General features: G+C 38.3%; 1 protein-coding gene across 5 annotated transcripts in view; it reads right to left on the bottom strand.

Annotated features, from left to right (window-relative positions):
• Positions 1–17,960, bottom strand: part of FAM160A1 (family with sequence similarity 160 member A1) — a 90,760-nt gene that overhangs the window by 56,406 nt on the left and 16,394 nt on the right. For 3 of the 5 annotated variants that reach the window (XM_027891825.1, XM_027891824.1, XM_027891823.1), the window contains one exon: positions 15,344–15,469. The exons of the other annotated variants lie outside the window; for them this stretch is intronic. The gene's annotated coding sequence lies outside the window, so the exon portion shown is untranslated. The remainder of the gene's footprint in view (positions 1–15,343; positions 15,470–17,960) is intronic. 5 annotated transcript variants of the gene reach the window in all.

Genomic DNA, 17,960 nt, shown 5'->3' with positions numbered 1-17,960 from the left:
ACTGCTTTTAAGACTGTCAATATATAAAGGATCGTATGAGAAGTAACTGACTAGTGGACTAATTAGCAGCAAGGAATAGAATTATGCAAAGCCTCCAGATTCCAGCCAGAGCTATCAATTACATTTACATGTTACAAATCACCTTGCTGAGGAAGTGCAATCTGGAAATAGGAAGTCACCTTCAAGTATTCAGCACCTTAAAGCATGTTTGCAGTGGAGTCAGTGGGGATATCTGCTTGGTTTGCTGGAATAATTTAAAATGTGCACTAATACTTGAAATGTTTCTATGACAATTGAGCACCCAGATAAAGTGGCTGATATAAGCCTTGACAATTATAGATAAGAAAGACTAAGTAAATAATAGAGGTATCCAAACACTAACCTTAAAATCCGTTTAGGTTCAATTTTCTCTCACAACTCCCACCTTTCAAGCTTATAACTGAGAGCACTAGAACTCAGTCCTGCTCCATAAACCACAACTAATTCTAAACACAAAACCTGTGTTCTGTTTTCAAGCCAACAGTGAGTAGATGAGTCCAAAAAGTAACGGCAATCCACACAAATACTGGCTGAATTTCATTAGGTTTGGCTCAGCACCACCACCACTGAATCCAAACTGCCTTCTACAGAACAATTCAAGTAGCAGCAACACAAACCACTTGGCTCCAACAGTCCTTTACCTCTCAGATGTTTTCTGCATGTGCTATGCACAGTGCTACAGTATGCTAAATTAAATCTTACCAAAACCTAGTATTAAGGAAGTTTAAGGTGGTATCAGCTTACACACAGCAGAACGAGAGCTAATAATGACTGCAGATGAAGCTGAGCTGAATTCAGGCAGAATGGGCACCTCTGTGCTGAGCCTCTCTCAGTGCTTCCCATTCCAGGAACACATCTCCAAGATGGTTCTATACAACAACTGTTCCTTAAGTTGAGTTCTTGTCAGGCAAAACTGGTTGCTGTGAGCTGCAGTGACTTGTGAAACATTAAAGACAGATTTTTTTGTAGTGCTGTGCCACGCCATGCCAACTCCCAGCACGCCTGAATTATTTTCGGATGTACAGCATTGTTAGTTCACAGTTCAGATAATATGAGGACATACAACTGTGAGCTGACATTACACATGTATAGTCAATATGGATTATGAACATTTTGCACATTATAAATTGTGAAATTTTATAATCTGACATAAAGCATATTGCACAATAAACAAGATTTTTTTAAGGTTTTCCCAGTGATCAAATGTAACTGCTACTTGAGCTCTCTTAACTAGTACACAGAGTAGCAGGTTCAGAAGAAAAGCAAAGTATGAAATTTCAGTATCACTTATCTTTATGACTTTACAGCAAAATGTTTTTATTGTATAAAAGATGAGTCAAATCAGAACCTTTTTTTACTCTGTATATACAATAAAATCTCACCCACTATAAGGCTTTTGCATGACAATTGTAAATAGACCTATCACACACATAAACAGGTAAATTAACGTGGATAGCTAAAAATTTGTATGTGTACCCAATTTTAATTTTTTAAGAAAACTAACTCTATCTGAGCTCAAACCAGCACATTACCAAAATCCCAGATCTGCAGAGCACCTTGCAAAAAAACCAAACAACTTCATACAAAGAGAGTTAAGAGCTGATACTGAGATTTTGTTGGTTTTCAAGGTGTTGCAGTATCTGCTAAATACAAGTAGCAAGAACATCCTAAGTGTTCAGATGACTCATCAAAATCCATGGCAAACAACCACAGCAAAGACTCTATAGCTATAGCTGGAGAGTGAGAGCTGCTTTTATTTTTCCTAATCCAGAAAGACTCCTTCCAAATTCCACTCTCCTTCTCAGCCAGGATGGAAATGGAGCCCTTTGTCAGGGTTAGCTGTCACACCAGCAAATGCTTTTATACATAGCAGGGAGACTCAAGAGGTAAAGCTTAGTATTACTGCCTCAAGCTCAGGACTTTAAAAGGAATACAGTCTTTTCCCACTTTGCATACCACAACAACTCAAACAACTCCCTAGAGCAATGAACTATATGCCCTTTTCCCCTTCCCTTGTGCCCCCACAATGAAAAAGTACCAATGCCATGTTCTCTGACAGAAGCTTCAAGTTCAGACACATCAAACAGGATTAAGGAAGACATACTCTGCACACCACTGAGATCCTCTTTTAAGCCATGATTTACTTGTAGCTCTGCATTTCTCCCACACTTTCAAAACTACTTAGAACAATCAAAAAGACCTCCAAGATCATCGAGTTCAACCTTTGACCAAACACCGTGTCACCTAAAACATAACACCAAGTGCCAGTCATTTCAGTCATTTCTTGAACACTCCCAGGGGTGGTGACTCCACCACCTCCCTGTGCAGCCTGTTCCAATGCTTAACCACCCTTTTAGTAAAGAAATTCTTCCCGATGCCCATCCTGATCTTTTCCTGGCACAGCCTGAGGCCATTTCCTCTTGTCCTGTCACTAACTGCCTGGGAGAAGAGGCCGACCCCACCTGGTTACAGTCTCCTTTCAGAGGTTGTAGAGAGTGATAAGGTCACCCCTGAGCCTCCCTTTCTCCAGGCTAAACACTCCCAGCTCCCTCAGCTGTGCCTCATAGGACTTACTCTCAAGATCCTTCACGAGTTCTTTTGCCCTTCTCTGGACGTGCTCCAGCACATCAATGTCTTTCTTGCAGTGAGGGGCCCAGAACTGAACACCGTTCTTGAGGTGCAGCCTCACTAGGGCCGCGTACAAGGAAGAACCATTGCCTTGGTCCTGCTGGCCACATCGTTTCTGATCCAAGCCAGAATGCCATTGGCCTTCTTGGTCACCTGGGCACACTGCTGGCTCATGTTAAATGGTTCTTGATCAGCACCCCCAGATCCTTTTCTGCTGGGCTATTTTCCAGCCACTCTTCCCTCGCCTATAGCCATATGCCCTGGGTTGTTGTGACCCAAGGGCCAGCTCTTGGCCTTGTTGAACCTCATACCGTTGGCCTTGGCCCATGGATTCACAGCCCATCCAGATCCCTTTGTAGAGGCTTCCTACCCTCCAGCAAATTAACACTCCTGCCCAGCTTAGTTTCATCTGCAAACTGACTGAGGGTGCACTCAATCCCCTCATTCAGATCATCCATAAAGCCATTAATGAGGGCTGGCCCTAATACTGAACTGGGGAACCTCCCTAGTGACCAGCCACCAACTGGATGTAACACCACTCACCACCACTCCTGGGCCCGGCCCAATGATCAGGGCAATTTCCTTACAGTAATTCCTGCAAAACTAGAATAATGCTTTTAATTATTCAGTCCTTTGGTGTCAGCTGATCTCCCACAGACAACCTGCCAAATTGCTGAAAGTATTGTGTGAATGATAAAAATAAAATTGGTACAATCAAACGAAGTGAGTAAAGAAACAGACCAGACAGAACTAATCAAGCTTTTCCCCCTCCTCCCCGAACATAAACACACATGCCCCAAAACCCCAGTCACAGTTGGCACCAGGGCCACTGGGATAGGGTAATACCAGAAGCTCAGTAAAGCAAGGGGCAGCAGCTATCTAAAGTTTTTTAGCTAAAATAAGAGAGGCCTCCTCCTGATGGATACCCATGAACTCAAAAGTCTGAAATGAATTCAAAATAAATGCAGAATTTGTAAAAGTTTTGACACGACAGAAGTCAACCAACAGAAGAACCATGTCTCTGATTCAACAAAGGAAAGCAGAAATTGAATGGATAAATCCATGAGGACCTGAACAGACTGCCTAACAAATATAACCTTTATCTAGACTCTACTTCCTAATTCTACTCATAAGAAGAAAAAAATAAAAATCTGTGCTGTTCACCCCAAATTCCCTTTCACTTAACCTACTTAACCTGATGCAAGAGTAGAACAAGCATTCCAAGCAGGAAAGCAGAAGAACAAAAGGCTCCTCTTCACTCCAAAATTAGATTAACACTGTTTTAAACATGATTTTACCAAGCTTACTACACCGTTTTATTATAATATGTATTACACAGTGCAAAACTCCTACCAGCTTTCTTTGTATCAGTAAAACAGTTCTCAAACGAACTTAAATATCCAAAGAACTGCAAGGTCCTGCACCTGGTTCGGGGCAATCCCAAGCACAAGTACGTTGTTTTTGCACAAAACCAAACTTTTGTGTCAAACTGCTCAGTTTGAATGCCTGCTCTGTGTGTTCATGGACACTTTTACCACAGGAGCTCCAGGCAGTGCAGAATTAAGACAGTATAATAGCCGCTACCATCCTTTAGTTATTGTCACTGCCCAGTTCAGAAGAACTAGAATTACGACCCATGATCTTCAATGGCTGGCAGAGGAAGAAGAGCTACAGAAATAAATGGGACAACAAAGCAAGAGAGAAGAAAAATTAGAGGTAAGTGCACAGAAAAAGGATAGATGCAGGTAGGCAAGGGCTACTTAACAGACCAGTGTCTGTCATCTCTCCCTCCACTTCCAGTACCATTCCTGCAGCACAGCATTTGGTTTATCAGAACAGAGTAAACGGAGCAAGGTAGAAACAGCAGAACTGAAGGAAACAAAACCAAGCTTTTTTGTTTCCCAGGCAAACACAAAAATGGAAGCCAAAAGATACATATACAAGCACAAAGTACATACATGGCAATATATATACAAGCCAGTATGTGTTGCTGTTAGGAGTTGAGCTGCTGCATACTTCATACAGAGGCAGATTTACTCAGAAAGCATTTCTAAATTCATGTTCAAACCCCACAGGTGCCTTACCTAAAGCATATCAAGTCCTTGATCTCTACACCTTGAACATAAAAATTACAGTTTCAGATGCAGAATCTTGCTATTAAAAAAAAAAATTTAACAATTACATATGCATTAAATAAACCTGATGGCATTTATGGCCTTGATTCTTTATGTGTCAAAACACACGCACAAAAAAACCCAAATCCCAACAGAATAAAAAGCAAATAAACAAAACTCCCAGACATAGGCCCAGCTAACTATGCATTATTAAAATGCCAAGCCCAGTAGGTTGTTAATTTTTCACTTGAAGTAACTGCATAACTTGGTTGGGGAATTATTCAGTTCTAAAAGCTCCGTAGCCATTTCATTTCACCTTTCATTTTCTATCATCCATAAGTCAAAATCATGTATGCAGTTTAATGAAAAGTAAAGTGCATAAGTCCTTGAATCCCAGATACAGATGGGATGAGCTGTGAGTGATTTTCTCACCAAAACTAATAAGCAAGAAACCAAAATAAAAATTGAAATACACAGAGATGTTAGTATAAGCACAGTAAGTCAGAGGCATTTTTATCACACTGCAAAAAAAATGTCTTCTTTCTATAAACCCAAGATATATTTTCAATCTTTCTGTCATCTATCCATGCTATGCATCATGAAGATAGATGGAGATAAATGAATGGAAATAGAATGGTGATAGATGAATGGAAAGAAAATGGTGATAGATAAAAAATAGTGACACTCAGGAGTACAAGCAGCTTAAAGAGCACTTTGAGCATAAAGATAAGTGTATGAGCAAGAAAATAATTATCTATATTCCACAAACAAACACAGCACATCCCCAGGGACAGATTCCTTTTCTGGGAATACTCTCCTGCTATTAACTGAGCAGGAGTCAGGGTCAGGGAAGGATGTAGAGTCAAATTTGTGGCAAATAAAAAATTTAACCAGGACAGGTGTGCATTTACCTAACAGCTGCTCTCCTGACTCAAACAAAAAGAGGTCTTTAAAAACTTCTTAACACTTAGGCCTTTAATGGATGCTTGCTCAAACAGTCTAGGAGATGGGAAATGTACAACTGATCTCTTTTAAAAAGAAGGTGATTGGAAGATCACAGATTGGGTAACCCTTTGTATAAAATGCTTAATATTCACATGGGTTGCAATTTGGAGGTGTAGAAGCTGTCACCTGCACAAATAACATCATATCTTTCCCCTCTCTGTTCAAGCTGTGAGCATGCTGAGCGGAGGGAAGCTTGTGGAACATCTCACTCATCACTGAGGTAAGAGGGAATCCCATTTGCAGGGATCATTTGTTCCAACCACTCCCCTATAGATAATTCGAAGACAATTATTCTCCATCATGAGATGCTTACTGCTTTTGTATGCTACTACAGCACATTTTGTTAAGAGGCTGAACTAAGATGGCACACCATACAGGTTTGAAAACAAAGATGTAAAAAAAAATATCACTCAACACAAATTCTCTAATTTGATAGGAGAAAAGCGCTGGGGGGGCTATGTCCTCCTCCAGAAGTATCCAGCACCAGGCTTGTCTCAATTAGATTCAAAGCCCATAATGCTTTGACAACACTTAAGAACTTTTTTGGAAGTTAATAGTGACATGGTAAATGAAACATGCTGACAGAGTACATTGTCTATTATTTTTAACATGCTAGTCAATACAAAAAGAAGAACAAATACTTTTAAAAACACAGAAGCACGTACATGAGCTCCCCACCTGGCATTTTAGAAGACATAGGTTTAAGATACACTGCCCTATACTGGTTCAAATGTTTTTCTGGAGTACATATTTTTAAGATAATTATGCAGACAACCAAAAAATTTCCATTATAAAAGAAAAAAACAAAGCATTCACAGAAGAGAATCAGTAACTCTGCTCAGGGTTTGTTGGTTTTGGTATGGTTTTGGGGTTTGTTGGGGTTTGTTTGTTTGTTTATTTGGGGTGGGTTTTCAGTTGTTTGGTTGAGGGTTTTTTGTTCTGTTTTGGCCCCCCTTTCCCCCCTCCAGTTTCAGGAAAAGCAACAATTTCTGAACAGGGTCATTCATGATACTGATTCAGATGCTGCCTTGCCTGTCAAAAGTGCCAGACAAGTTCTTCTGGTTTCTTTTAAGAAAGCAGTGCAATGGGACAATAGCTTCATCTCCCAGATTAACTACTGTTGTGTACCCAGCTCTAGGCAATTGGCTTACTCTGTGCAAGCACTTTATTGCCACCCTCCTACTTGTTTATATTTCTCAAAATGCAGCATATTATTCTCTTTGACTGTAGTTGCTTCCCACATGTTCATTCATCTTAGTTTGTCTCACTGGATTTCTTCAACGGTGCCTCATTAAACAGCCTGAATTTTTCTCTCCAGCTGCCTGCTAGGTTGACTTTCAGTGAAATTAAGGTAGATTTACCGAAGAAAATAAAACAGAATCCAGTTGCGGTCTTACATTTTAAGAGACAACAAAGCTTTCTAGGCTATGAATTTTAATACTCAGAGATTAGCAGTTCATCTTAATTTTAGTTCTATCCTTCTAGGACAAAACAGTTGCCTAGAGAGATCCTGGTAAGCTTTTTACTAAAAGCATTGCTCCAAAAGATGCAGTGAACCAGCAGAACAGTTCACAGTTCCCAAGAGAATGATGTCCTATCCCTTGTCTCACATGCCTAGCACATTTATTCTGTACTTTCTGTTCGGATAACAAATCAAATCAGTTTAACAACAGCTCTAGCAAGACTAAAACAGAAGGGAGAAAGCTTCCATCACTGCAAACTGGGAACAGCCGCTGAGGGTGCTGTGCAGCTTCCACCTTGTACAGAGATTATCAGCCCTGCTGCTCCTAGAATTATTCCCCAATTTTTATTACCATAACTGATTATTTAGAGCCAGCAAGTCAAATTCTGAAGATTTACAGCCAGTAACTGATAATATATTAGTTCTTCTGTAATAATATTAAAATAATTCAAATTTACTAGCAGCAAACATGTTCAAAATGTCAGGAAACACCAGATTCCAGGTCTCATTCTGAACTGACCAAATGCAAGAAAAATATTCCCTGGCCTGGCAGCAACTGTGCCCCTGGTAAGGGATGCAAACTGATAAAGGAGATGTAAGGAAGCATAATATGAAATGCTTGCAGAACTGGACAAAAAGCTCTACTGAACATGATCACTATTCAAAACATTACCCCAAAATAATCTCTTTTTGAAAATAAATTACTAAAAATCCCTGATTTTTTAAAGTAAACTTTTCACATCCTTTTCTCTGGAACTAAAAGAATTCTGTTTCTCAAAGACTGCCTTCCTGTTTTATTTTTCCAAAATTAAGCCTTCAACTCTGCATTTAGCCAATTCCAAGCTGAACATGACCCTTGGAGGCCAGCAGATTTGTTTGCATCTCACCCATCCTAGTAGCTAAAAGTAGGGCTGTGCCTGGCCCTATTTGGCCAGAAAAGTAACAGCGGATATAGCAACTTCTCATCTATTCTGTCCCACCCTCAAAGATCCTTGGTATGGACGGAACTGATTCCAAAATGCATCTACCATGGCACCAATAAAAAGATGTTAGTTCCCTCCTTAAAAGGCCCTTTGCTGTACAGCTGACAGTTTGGAAAACAGAGATAATGTTACAGCCTTAAAATAAGGAGAGAAGCAGGAAAGGAAGTTGTTCCTCTTAGGCATAATACTTTTTTGACTTCCTCGTGGGATTATATCTACCATTACCTTCTTAACAGCAAAATAAAGTTTCTGTCTTGCCATTTATAAATAGAAAAAAGTTATGCTTAAGTTTTTAAGCTGTTTTCAGAAGAGAAATATTCCAATTACTTTGGCTTTTATAAGTTTTTTCTCCATGTCATGACCTTCATTAGGACTTGGAGCTGAAAGATTTCCTTGGTTATCAAGTCCCCTTCATCTGTTATCATAATTTATAATCCTTCATAAATTGATGAGGCTCTGGCTTTTTAACATTCTCTTACATTCAGTGAAGATACTATGACATTTCCAAAGCAGTGAAATATCAGTCCACGCATTTTTTTGCCCAGTATCATATTGTAGGCTACTTACTCACTAGAATCACCCACAGAATGAGATTACTGTCAGAATGTTTTATGAGTCTGTTTTTTAAATTGCAACATAAGTAATTAGATCTTTAAAGACTGTACTGCAAGTTAAATGTTAAAAGTTACTGAGTTCACATGCAAAAGCTTCATTAACACAGTGTCTTCAAATGCAACTGGTTGCTCAAGGGTATACCTGAACAACGATGTCATGAGGTTGAAAAGAAGGCTCCTCTCCAGCACACCCTACAACAGTACTACTCTGTTGCTGGTGTGTAGAAGGTGTATTTTGCACAAGGCCGTTGAGAATCTGCAACATTTTACAGATCTGCAGAGTAATTTCAGAGCAGGGAGAACAAACTCTCAACTCAAGCAAAGCTCGTTAGGACATAAAAACAAGCAGAAAAACTAGGAATGATTAAATATCAACATCCTGATATAGAGTTGTGGGGTGGGCGGTTTCTAGTGATGTTGTTCCATGTCTTCTCACTATAACTGGGTAGCCATTAAGTGTGAACAACAGCTATGAAGTGAGAAAAATGCTGTTGAAGAAAATCAATATTAAGTGGTACTTAGACCAAGTTATTTTCTAGTATCCCTTTTTATATCTGAAGGATCCCAAACTGCTTCAGAAAGCAATCAGATTTTAATTGTTACAGTGCTTAAACTGACAAACACCAACATCTCTTCACTGAAACAAAATATTGAAGCTAGTAACGGAAATCTCAGAGTAATGCAAATCAAGTCAATGAGTTACAGTAATTTTATCTACAACATTGACTTTTGGTGAAAGTTGCAATATGGTCTCAGGTCAGCCTCCTTCTGTGGTAGGGCAGTCACCAAAGATTTTCCCTTTAGAAAAAGATTCAACCAAAATACATTCACATACTGTCACGCGCTGAGTCTTTGCCACACCTAGAATCCAGAGAAACATTTTCCCTTCCTCTTGAATATGAGGTTCCTACTAAAGAGAGGCAAAACCCCCATGTGTTTCATAAAGCAGTTTCTGTTCAAGCTTTGAAAAAAAAAAAAAAATTTCAAAACCTGAGCCTAGTCAGCTGCACACCTCTGGAATACATGGCAAGAGATTACACCAAAACAGCCTGGATATAAAATACACTGCAGCACTTTACTGGAGGAAAGGGGAAGCTTTCAATGGACATAAAAAGAATACTACAATAAATCATTTTCCAAACTACATGTTAGTTTCAGTAACCAGTGCCTTTCAGGAATGCATTATATTAATATAATCACTTCCACCTTTTCTTGGTTAAGTTACAGTTTATTTTATTTAACAGAGCCACAAACTAGGATGAAATAAGTATTCTGCTTAGCTTGCATTTTGCAGACTTGAGTGTGCACATGGACACGGGATCAGTTACTTTACTACCCAGTCAACTTCTTCACTTTAAACCTCAAGCACTGCCAGAAAAATCTCATTAATCTAATGTGGGTAGCAAAAAAGTTTATCCAAAATTCCTTCCCAATAATGTTATACTTACATAGTACAGATCTTTGTTTTAAAAGACTTACATCAGAAATATTCAATTTACATTTTACAACCTTGAACTTAATATGAAACAAAGGCCACAAATGCTGCTTTAAAAAGCCCAACAGTACCCTCGAATTAGGTGACAGATTATTTTTTCATTATAATCCAATTCTATTTGTAGCAAACCAGAGTTTTAAAAAAAATTCTCAGGAAACCAGAGCGATGAATGACAATGTACATTCATAGCTCTGAAACATTCAATAAACACAGACAGAGTCCTTAAAAAAATTAATATTAGTACCCAATACATGATTTAGACACCCAGAACTTGTATGCTACATCCTCCTCCCTCTGGGTAACTCTTCTTCCCATCTCTGCTCCTGCACATGTGCTAATTTGTGACAAATTACAGAACTCATTGTTACAGACCATGACAGTTACCAAAGGCATACATGATTTTTTAAACTATTTAAAAGAAAAAGACAAAACCCACTGAATTTACAGAATCAAGAGACTATTAAATAAGCCCATGGAGTGCACATGGCCAGAGACATCACCACACACCTGGGATGGTGCACATATTCTCCTGACTCCTTCTCTTCCATCAAATCCTATAGTGAGAACAGCTCAGCTTGAAAACCCTCAGCAATCCCCACTGCTCCATATACAACAAATACATTGACCTTCATTATCTCCACTGCTTGTCTGATGAACAAGAAGCTTGTCTGACAACAGCTACAGAGAGGTTTCTATGATATATTTCAGCCCAGCAGATTTTAGCATTGCAAATACAAAACAAAAACCTAATGAACATTTAGCGTTCCAATTCAATCCGTTCTTACAGGCCTATATATTAGCAATATATATTACTCTTCTTCTCTTCCATTTATCCCAAGTTTATATTTTGAAAATTATAATAAACAAATTAACTAATCCACACTAGCTTTATGCTAAAATGCTTTTTGTTTTAAAAAATGTTGGGATGTACTGAACAATGATGCACAGAAAAATGTGTCAACTGAGAATTTAATCCTTCAAGACTTTGTTCTACAATTTTATTTTGTATTAACATTATTTTTTCCTTCTAAGTTAACTGCCCTCACAATGGTGTTTTTTTCCTCCAAAATAAACATAAAACTGTTATGTTGATAATGTTCAGTTTTATTATAAAAACATAATCCCTTTTTTTTCTGGTTTGTTTTTTGTGGCTTCTTTAAGTCTATCATAAAATCTCTTAATTTCTAACACCGAGCTTACCAAATTGCCTTCATTAAGAATGGCTCCAAAGTCCCTTAGGTTCCATACGTCTGCTACCAAGCACAATTTACATTGATTCAGTAGTAAGGTGATTCAGTACTAAGGTAGCCAATTTTAGAACAGTAACTACTTGCTATTTTTATTTCAATAAGACCAAGGTTTAGAAAAATAGTTGTCACTATTACAAGAGAACCTGTCATACTTTTCTATATCTTCATGCCAGTGGCCTCTACCTGCCATTAAACACTTCCCTGCGCTGTGCTTCACTCTTCAGGGCAAAATACGCATTTGCCTGATTGAACTCAAGACACAAGCAATGACAAGTAAGTCAGGATGTTGGACTAAACATTCTTTATGACATACCCTGAAACTCTGCGAAGAATACCTCACATGATGTGATATATACAAAAGCTTTTTCCTTGTTTATCTTGAGCTGAGGAAGAGCAAGAGCCTTATGTGCTATGAAAGCAAAGTATACATCTTTATACTTCTGCAAACAGCCAGGCAGATGTGTCCCCTACAGATCTCTCCCTCAGCATCACAGCGAGAGCAAATTTGTATGCTAGTATATAGTGATGAAAGATTAGAAATAAGAACCATTTAAATTATTCATAGAACATCACTGACTCCTAAAGAAGGCCATGAGAAGTAGCCTGCAACTGGCCTGAGGAACCCTTTGAAAGAGTAAAATATAAATCATGTAATAGCTATTTTCTATTAATATTAATATTTTGTGAAGCTCAAGGCAGTTTAAAAATTACCTACATCAGTAGAGTGGTATCTTCCTCTATAATATTAATTTCAGATAACTGACAGTAACCAAGTTTTTACCGGACTGCTCCTAAGATCAAACTCACTGCTAAACGGAAAAGACACTTTCCTCCCCACAAGCCTGAGTGGGGAGGAAAATTTTTCTGCTTTTTTTTTTAAATCAGAACAAAGTCAAAACCCTACAAACTGCCATCAGAGAAAAAAAACAAACCAAACCAAAGAAAAAAACAAAACAAAACAAAAACAAACAAACAAACAAACAAACTCCACATCACAAGATAGGAAGAATACAGCTGAAAGGAAGCATGGTCCTAAGATACTGCATATAACTAATGCAATTTTATCCACTTAAGAGTCTTCTTTCATTCTGAAAGTCCAACCTGAATCTATGGAAGTCTTACTTAGAAAAGTTTAATTGAAAACAAAAATTTATTAGAACATACTTGTTTCAGACGCATTAATATTTTCTGATAAAAAACATGAAGGCTTTAATACAAGTTGGGACTAGGGCTGGTAATCACAGATACTTAACAATCTTAGACAAGATACTAAAGATCTTACATAAAGAAACCATAATTTGTTTTTCATTACTACTGTTAGGTAAACTAAGGGGAACTCAAACATACTAGTATAGTTGGTGAGTTAAACTAACATGGATTAGGAACAAATGAGAACCAGAGAAAGAATTCATGTCACTGTGTTGGTTCAGGTCACTGCCTGCCATCAGTGACTGTACTGCTTTTCCAGCAGCACAGCTAGATTTTAAGTCAAGGAAAGAAGAAACAGCTAACTGAAAGCTGTACACTGCTGTAAATGAAGTTATAGAATGAGACCGGACTCTGGTTTAAACTAACAACTGTTGTTCTTTTGTCTTCTCACAGGAGAAAGAAACAAACTTGTCTTTATGCAAGGTATTAAGTTCTAACGCTTCAAATCATCTGAAGAACTCTCACCTACAGCAACTGATGGAGAAATAATCACTTTGGCAACCAAAGTTGTTTCCACGCAGCCAGAAAACCATGGAGTAGCTGTAGCTCAGTACAGCTAAAAGGTGATACTCAAAAAATTTTGGATATGGTGCCATTAGTGTTGAGAATATGCAGTTCTTGTGGAGAAACACCCTGCTAACTGAGCTTTTAAGACAAGGCTTGACATTCAGAAGCATTTTAATACTTGCATTTAGTAAAACAGGTTTACAAACCTGTCAGAGTTGCCAATTAATTCCTTCAGAGAGTGGAAACAATAACATTCTAAATACTTAACTTGCCAAGCATCAGCGTATCTGCAGCCCCTCAGTTTCCTGAAGATACTTTGATATGATACTTTGGGAACTTGTACAAGCTGTTAAAGAGAAGCCAGATGCCTCCCTAATCGTTACAGAGCAGCACAGGTTAGGATGAGAAGAATAATATCCTCACTTCCAACTTGACAAAACAGTCTCCCATCAGCTTCAAGAATTGCAACAAACTGCATCAAAAAGGAGGTGGAAGCATGACTATGTATCATTTCAGGAGAGGATAAGATCAGACACACGATATATGAATGGCTTCTGAAAAATGGTGTTCATTCTCATAAAGTGGCATTTTAATAACAACAAACAAGGCACAAGAGTTTACCAGACAGTTAATATTTAGTTAATATCTATCAGCTATTCAATTTTTTTCTAAACAGTTTCAAAGAAAACTTGGATATATAAAACCCAGGAACTAGTGGTTATTGTGAAGTATCATTTCATATTTGTTTGCCTTTCTAATGTTGTTTGACTGGTACGAATGCTTTACCTGATCCAACAAACACAACTCTGGAAACTGAACACACTGTCAGATTTTCTATGATTTCAAGCTTGTCTATACTAATCCCAGCCTCATTTCACACCCACACATCAGGCTCCCTCCCTAGCTAGCTTGGGCTTCTCTCCTGCACACAACTTCCTTATGACAATCTTGCAGTTAACACCCACATCTCCACCCCAAATGATGCCAAGTCAGGCTATGAAGACCACACCCCGCTGCATACCCTTTCATCAGCCCCTTTCGCAAACTGAGAATAAGCATCTCTTGGGAGGGTGACTCATTAAGTGTTCAGCCCTTTTCACCTTGTAAAACAGCTTATCTAATAAAAACAAAGCAGATGTACAGTGTTGCATCAAGTACCAAATGACACTCCTGCTTATAGATCAGGTCGGGGAAAACACCTGAATTTTCATCTCTCAGCTGACTGGTTTCACTTCAGAGTAACATGAAGTAAGATGATCCAGTAACAAAACAAAGTCTAGGAGCCTCTACCCCTTCTTCAGGTTTTTGTTGAAAAAGGTTTTCCAAAGTTTTTGTGCTCGATTTTTAAACTCAGATGGAGAAGACAAGTGTTTCCTCCTTCAGCTCTTTTCGTATTCTACATTGTAACTGTTAAGAGTCAGAATTAAAATAGAAAACGTATATTCTTCATCTGACAGGCATTTCAACTATTTCATATCCCACAGTCCAAACAACGTGGAAATATTTGAGGGAAAAAAAAAAAAAAAAGAAGTCTTGCCAACTCAAGAAAATCCTGCTACAGGCTGTCAAGTTCTTGTCAGCTGACTTATGGGGTATACAGGTCACATAATATTATTTTCCAGAAGTCACAGGGCACTACGGGACAGCTAAAGTGCATTTGATGATTGCTGTATATTCATTTCCCATGTAAGCAATTACTGTGGCTGCCACAGGAATATTACACAATTGTCCTACTGTACAGGCATTAACACGAACAGAACTGAAACACCAGACACCGACAGGACGCTCCAGGTCCACGTTGTCTAAATGCAACTCAGTGCTACTGGAGACTCTATTTGACATTTTAAATAAGACTGAAGTCTCAAGCCCACTTTTCAGAGGACAGGCGTCCATAACACAAAAACTGACCTGATACCAAGCAAATTGCAAATACTGACAAATGCAAACCTGACACCCAAATAATTGCAAACAGAAAGCTCACGGTTCAGCAAACAGACTTCTGCTCTAAACTAACACACATACACACACTTATCTTACCTGCAATTAGAGCATGTCAACAGGTCAGCAAGGAAAAGTTTGCTCTGGCAGCAGCTCTTCCATTTGTGAATGATCTTCAACTAAAGTTTCTTCAGCTGACACCTTTCAGCAGCATTCAGCTTTCCACTACAGAAAGTAGAAAGGTAAAAATTATCACTCTCTATTAACAGAAAGTAACTGCCCAACACCTGAACAAAATCTCGGGGGGGGGGGGGGGGGGGGGAAGACACCTCAAAACCATCTTAAAGAGAACAAGATGATAAAACCTCAAATACAAAAGAAAAGCGGTTACAGAGTGTGTTTCACAGCACGAGACAGGTCCAGACACACAAGGTCAGAGCTTTGAGGCCTTTCACCAATACCTTAGTGAGAAGCCCTTGAAAATACCAAGGACATCATCAGCTATGAGCCCACACCACTGCAGAAGCAATCCACACTTCCCTTCCTTACTGCCTTCCGTTCACTGCTGCAACTCAAAAACAATTCCATGCATGCTGCACCTTGAAAACACTCGTGCATCACACACTGAATATGTTTGGGGCAGTTAAGAAACTGTTCTGGCTAAAAAGTAACCACTGGGGGGGGGGGGAAAAAAAAAAACACAAAAACAAAAAAAAAAAAAAAAGTGGTATTACACTGAATACTAAACCTGCCTACACTGCCAAAAAGCTGATTACAAAACCCACTTTTCAGACAAGAAATGCATCATAACAACATCTTGTTAAACAAGCTAAACACATGCAAAGGAGAAGGAGGAATCCACACCTTTCTGTCAACACTGAAGTAATTCATATTAAATCTACATTTGACATGCAACAAGGCTGCCCACATACAGAAAAATGCAAGTATGAAAAGGGTGTCTGTTCATTTACACAGTGCTTAGCATTCAAAATTGATTTTACAGACATCCTGCTAACCTGTCTGACAGAAATTCCTCCAGACTACACAAATTCAAAATAGGGAGGCTGTCAGTTTTTCTCTCTTACAAGCAAGAAGGTAAAATTCTGAAGGTTTTCAGTATGCTGAAAAGAATCATGCAAAATTTAAAGTATATACATCAAGGGACAAAATAATTTTTTTTAAACGTAACAATTTTTTGCCAAGAATTCATTGTTTAAATCAGGTTTTTAAACACCTTTCTCACCAAAGTAGCATCAACAAAACATCTGAAAATTAAGACCTTACAGGAAGACACTATGACTTTATAGGTCACAAATATAACATGGTTGCAGGTACAGGCTAGGGTAGATGATCCGTGTCATTTTATGTTCCTGAGTTTTAGGGACAATTCCATCAGATTTCTCCACAGAGACGATCAGAAATCTCGTAACATCATGTCTTCTAACATCATTTTCTGCCTCTATTAAAACAAAGAGGCAGTCCTAAAAACTAGCCAATTTCCAAATGAAATCTCTAAAACATTTCCTGCCCTTAATACAATCGTACTCCAGCCTGTGACTCTAAAGAACAAGAAGAAAATAAATACCTTTCACTAACATGGAACCAGATGAATCCAGAAAATGTTACAAGCTAAGGGTTGGGATTTTTTTTTTTTGTTAAAGTGCCCTTTAAACAGCATGTGGGGATTTGTGTGTGTTTTGGTTTTTTTTTTAATTCCACGAGGAAAAAAGTTTGTTGGTCTTTTCCTTCTTTGACCCCGGTTCAGTAAGGTATTACATTGCACAGTTCTCTGGAGATAAAAATCCTTAAGAGATTTGCAAAAAACTCCTCCGTATGTTTTCCTCTGCTGACATTCCATATGGCCTTTGTTACTATTAGCTGGCTTCCACAGCCTGAGGATGTGTGCAGCATCACTGAGGTAGCAAAACACTGTTCACAAAACACTAACTCACTAAACCATGCTATTTTTAATATATTTTCTTATTACTCGAAATAATTCTGAGTGGGGACTCTAAGGGAAGGAGATTACTCCCATAATTTGTAATTAATACCTAATCCTCTCCTGTCTGCTTCCTACATCCATTGCATCTGGTCATTCCACGTTTGATTTGGAATTAGTTTGATTTAAATACAGTCCTTCCATTTCTGTTTTGCTGTATCACTTAGCTGTGTAAATTTTTAAGTGGAGCCTATAATTGTGTTCTTGACCAAGCTGTCCATTGGCTTAAATAATTTTCTCCTTAGATTTATCTTCTTTAATTTGAAGCATAGCTACTGTTATGCACATAATGAAATAGGTATAGTCTAAATGACAACCTCACGATTGAGGTTTACAAGTTGATCAACCCACCATTTTCCTTTCCTTTTAGCTACATAAGAAATAGTCCATCACAGGAAACATAAAAGAGGAAGAGGGGAAAAAAAAAAAAAAAAGGAGAAATAGTCCTTACCCAGAGTCAAAGTCTACACATATTTAAGAGTGGTGCCATATTATCCTAACATATTCAGTGTTTCAGCTTCAAAGTACTGCAAGACTGACTCAGTGATTGTTACTACTACTGAGGCAGTATAGAAAATCACAAAGGTCTGTTCTTCTGTAGTGTACAAAAGTTCTTTTGTAGTTTACAAAAGATTTCTCTGTGATATGCAATTAGTGTGCAGGTTTTAAAGAGAAAGAACTCGGAACACGGAATGATTGATTCTCTGGTCACACATA

Source organism: Empidonax traillii, unplaced genomic scaffold (assembly GCF_003031625.1).
Source record: "Empidonax traillii isolate 1590-97213 ecotype Southwest subspecies unplaced genomic scaffold, ASM303162v1 scaffold331:size1191723, whole genome shotgun sequence".
In the NCBI taxonomy this organism is placed as follows: domain Eukaryota; kingdom Metazoa; phylum Chordata; class Aves; order Passeriformes; family Tyrannidae; genus Empidonax; species Empidonax traillii.
Note: the sequence above shows the minus strand (reverse complement) of the source record. Positions and strands in the feature narration are given on the sequence as shown.